Source organism: Capsicum annuum, chromosome 3 (assembly GCF_002878395.1).
Source record: "Capsicum annuum cultivar UCD-10X-F1 chromosome 3, UCD10Xv1.1, whole genome shotgun sequence".
Lineage (NCBI taxonomy): Eukaryota > Viridiplantae > Streptophyta > Magnoliopsida > Solanales > Solanaceae > Capsicum > Capsicum annuum.
In genome coordinates this window covers 268,158,859-268,163,843 of record NC_061113.1, presented here as the reverse complement: position 1 = coordinate 268,163,843, position 4,985 = coordinate 268,158,859, and the positions used below count along the sequence as shown (strand labels likewise).

The 4,985-nt window shown below is 35.8% G+C and overlaps 1 protein-coding gene across 2 annotated transcripts in view; it reads left to right on the top strand.

Annotated features, from left to right (window-relative positions):
- Positions 1 to 630: 630 nt before the first annotated feature.
- LOC107861745 (protein FLX-like 3) overlaps positions 631 to 4,985 on the top strand; it is an 18,549-nt gene continuing 14,194 nt past the window's right edge. The window contains exon 1 of one of the 2 annotated variants that reach the window (XM_016707098.2): positions 631 to 960. The gene's annotated coding sequence lies outside the window, so the exon portion shown is untranslated. The remainder of the gene's footprint in view (positions 961 to 4,985) is intronic. The other variant, XM_016707099.2, reaches the window with a different exon arrangement.

Sequence of the window (4,985 nt, the reverse complement as noted above, 5' to 3'; positions counted from 1 at the left end):
ACACACCCTAAAAGTAACTCTACTTTTTTTGCAAGATACTAATCAATTTCAAGACATCCCAACTAAAATGCACCTTGGTAACAAGCTAAGGAGCCAATTCTCCCACAGTAATTGAATTGGTCCTTGAATCCATAAAGAATATTTTTTATCCTTGTGTAAATAGCCATTTAGATTTACTCGGTATACATAAATTATATACTGATCATACATCTACTAACTATTTTTCGTTTAAACGATTAAACATACGAGTATTTAGATTAATTCCTTTTTTTCCTTGAAGCATTCCATGACAAAAAACATTTAATGCCTAGACCTCACCTACTTCACTAAATTGATTTATGTAATCGAAAGTCTTCTATGAAATGTTTTATCGCACTTTGAAGCACAAATTTGCATACGTTTATCCCCGTGTTATCTTTCTTTTCCTTGTGATATTCTTTTTAAAATCTCAAAGTAGCTGAAATATTTATTTAAATTCCAAATATAACATATCTATATTATTATTTCACATTAATAGAATTATGCTAGTCTTTCCTATCAACATAATCACAATTTTTCACGTGTAGTTCCTTCGAGTAGCTCTAATAAAAATGGAAATAATAGAGAGAAGATTAACATGACCCGCACAACAACAACAACACACATTTCTTTCATGTCTTAATCTCACTAATATTTTATGAAGAAAAAAAAACTCACTTTCATGGATCCTTTTACTTATGGACTTGTAATTCAATAAAGGAAAATAAAAGTAGGCCCAACTCCCAATCCTCAACAAGGTCCAGCAGGTAGCCGCTAACCCTGATGCACTTTCATGTTATAGTAGGAGTAATATTTAAGACCAAAGCTAATTCACCTTTATTTCCACTTTGCACTTTCATCGCTACCAAAATACCCTAAAAGTTTTTTCTGCACATACAATTCTGCGGCGGCGACAGAGGCACCTCTACATCGGCTTCTAAGGTATCGAATTACATCAATTCGTTGATTACGGTGCTTTCGATTTGGCAATTTTTTTTTGTGATTAGATATTTTAGGTTTTTTCTGATGGTGTATTTTTTGTCACGTTTCTATAGTTGAATTTTGGATTGATAACGTGGATTTTTGTTATTTATTTATTTTTTGAAATGATTTGTGTTGTGTAGATTGGGAATTTAAGGAGGAATTACTATTAATGAATGTGTTCTTTTTTTGTTTCTTTTTGCTTGTTGTTCTGTGTGAAGTTTGTTTTCTTGCTTGGTTATTTGTACTGACCAAAAACCGGAGAGAATTGCGTGATAAGATAGTTCACTCTTGTCCTAGGTGGGCAGAGTTACCCGACAGCACCATATCTGGTGCTGGTGGGAGGTGACAGGTACCTGTGGATTTAGTTGAGGTGCGCGAAAGCTGGCTCGGACACCATGATTAATTAAACAAAAAAGATAGTTCACTCTTGTCCTAGGTGGGAAGAGTTACGTGATACTCCTTCCGTTTCATATTAGTTGGACCCTATGAACTTGACACACCCATTAAGAAAATATTAATTAGGGGGTTTATTTTACCAAATTAGCCTTATTAATTATGCTTTGAAAATATAAATTTGATTAAATGCACTTTGTTTAGTCATTTAATGTTAAGGGTAGTATTGGAAGAATATAATAAAATTCTCTTGATTTCATCAAAGGGACAACTAAATTGAAACAAATATTTTTAAAAAGAGGGCCAACTAAAACGAAACGGAGGGAGTATATGTTGTTGGTGAGAGGTGTTGGGTATCCCGTGGATTTAATTGAGGTGCGCGAAAGCTGGCTCGGACACCACAATTAATAAAAACAAAAAAAGATGATAATTCACTCTTGTCCTAGGTGGGCAGAGTTACCTGATATGTATTGTTGGCGGGAGGTGACAACTATCTTGTGGATTTAATTGAGGTGCGCGAAAGCTGGCTCGAACACCACGATTAATAAAAACAAAACAAAAAAAAGATTATTCACTTGTCCTAGATGGATAGAGTTACCTGATATATGTTGCTGGTGGGAGATGACAAGTATCCCGTGGATTTAGTTGAGGTGTGCAAAAGCTGGCTCGAATACCACGATTAATAAAAACAAAATAAGAAGATAGTTCACTCTTGCTTTTCAGTTTGTTAGTAGCTGTTTTTCACTCCTGATTTGTACTTACACTAGTTAATTTTACCACGTGACTTCATTATAACATCATAAAGTTATTAAAGTTTTGGCTTTAAATTCGGGAGAAATGGTTTTCTAGCCCTTTACAAAGTTTTTTTTTTTAGTTTTATGTTCACTTTTCAAGAGTTCTTCATTTTTACATATAAGAGATCTGAAAAGGCAATTTGCTTCTATTCAAATTGTAAGAGGGCAAGAGATCTCCGTTCCTCATTAGATTCATTGTTACCTCATGGAACATATTTAATTTTTGGCTAGAAAAATGTGTTAAAATGAAACTGATAGAGAAAAATAAGATAAAACAGGAATGCTATCTTAACTTCTAAGAAAAGTACCTCCTCACTTAATCTTATACCAACTTATTATAGATTTTCCGGGGCAGTTTATCTAAATACAGACATTTTGACTTTCTAACATAAGCTAGATGAAATCATTCAAGATTATTCGCAGAAAAATAGTTTCCCGGTATATTTTGATGTTACTTGTCCACTCAAAGATAATATCTCTTAAGAAAGTTAAAAAAATATGTTAATAATGTCTCCAATAGTTTTCCCAAGTTATATGCCTGTTTTGTTTTTTTATAAACGGTAGAATTAAAAATTTACAGGGTTACGAATCTTGTTCCATATGGCACAAGCACTAATATTCTTAATGCACGCTATTAAAAGATATTGCTCACTCAACTTAATAAACAACTGCAAGTTAATATGAAACAAACTTTCTTTGATGATTTTACCTTCTTTAGGCCCTAAATATAACAATTCTTACACAATTACGTATCAAGGAAGATATGTGTTAGTGCATACGATATTAAAATGTAAGTTATGTGTAAGAAACATCCTAAAAATACTCCATCGTCTCGCAAGCTTTATGCATATAAATTACATTTTTTCAAATAAAGTCCATCAATTGAATATATATATATATATATATATATATATATATATATATATATATACACACACACACACACATTATTGTAACAACTATAGGGGTATCAAGTTGTTGAGTCATACTATGAAGGTTTATGAAAGAGTGGTAGAGTTGAGACTGAGGAGGATCGTGACTATTTTCGAGAATCAATTCGGTTTCATGCCAGGTCGCTCGCACCGAGGCCATTCACCTAGTGAGGATATTAGTGGAGCAGTCTAGGGAGAGGAAAAATGACTTGCACATTGTGTTCATTAATCTTGAGAAGGCATATTGACAAAGTCCCGAGGGAGATTCTATGGAGGTGCTCGGAGGCTAGAGGGATATTTGTGGCATATACTAGGTCGATTCACGACATGTATGCCAACGCGAAGACTTGTGTGAGGACAGTAGGAGGAGATTCAGAGCACTTTCCTGTTTTGACAGGGTTGCACTAGGGATCAACTTTTAGTTCGTTTTTATTTCCGTTGGTTATGTATGTTAGACGCGACATATTCAAATTTGATGCGCCTTGGTGTATGTTATTCGTGATGATGTGCTGATTAACGAGACTCAGGGAGGAGTTAATGATAAATTGGGGGTTTGGAGACAGACCCTTGAGTCTAAAGGATTTAGGTTGAGCAGGACGAAGATTGAGTACTTGAAATGTAAATTCGACGTGGTAGTGAAGTTGGATTCCAAAGTCATTCTGAAGAGGAAGAGTTTCAAGTATCTTGGGTCTATGATTCAAGGGAATGGTGAGATTGATGAGGATGTCAAGCACCGTATTGGTGCAGGGTGGTTGAAATGGAGGCTCGCTTCGGAGTCTTGTGTGATAAGAAGGTGCCTTCTAAGCTTAAAGGTAACTTCTACAAAGTGGTAGTATGACAGGCTATATTGTATGGAGCAGAGAGTTGGCCAGTTAATATCTCCCACATCCAAAAGTTGAAGGTGGCGAAAATGAGGATGTTGCTTGGATGTGGCCAGTTAATATCTCCCACATCCAAAAGTTGAAGGTGGCGAAAATATGGATGTTGCTTGGATGTGTGGATTTCCTGAAAGAGATAGGATTAAAAATGAGATTATTCGGGAGAAGGTGAGAGTGGCTTTGGTGGAGGACAAGATGCGAAAAGTGAGGTTGCGATGGTTCAGGCATGTGATGCGGAGGTGCACGGATGCTCCCGTATGGAGGTGCGAGAGGTTAGCTAGGGATGGTTTTAGGCGGAATAGAGGTAGGTCGAATAAATACTGGAGGGAGGTGATTAGGAATGATATGGAGAAATTACTGCTTACGGAGGACATGACCCTTGATAGTAAGGTGTGGAGGACTTGGATTAGGGTAGAGGGTTGGTGGGTAGGAGTTCGCCCGTGATAGTAGGGATGAGTGCTTCGTTTGAATCTGCGTGTGGAGTTTCTAGTTCGTGATGTTTCGGTGATATATATGATTTTGAATAGATAGTTTGTAGTATTACCTTGTGGGTGTCTTGTTTCCTTTATTATCTGGCAGTGTCTTAGAGTTTATTGTGTGCGTTTATATTTTTTGTTTGTTATAGATAACATGAGCCGGGGGTTTATCAGAAACAACCTCTCTACTTCTTTTGAGGTAGTGGTAGGGACTGCATATACTTTATCCTCCCCGGACCCCATTTTGTGGGAATACATTGGGTATGTTGTTGCTGTATATATATGTGTATATACATATATATATTCTAAAGCAACGAAGAAGTTGTCCTCAATAGTTAATTCATTTGGATCATAATCATCTTTGTTCCCTTGTTCCTCTTCATCAACTTCATTTATACTTGATACCGATTTCAGGAGTATTGTGATTTATAAAATAATGTGAATAAAAATTTGTCTGTAGGAAAAACATTATTTCACCTTTTGTGCTGCAATCTAAGTTGCTCGGACTCT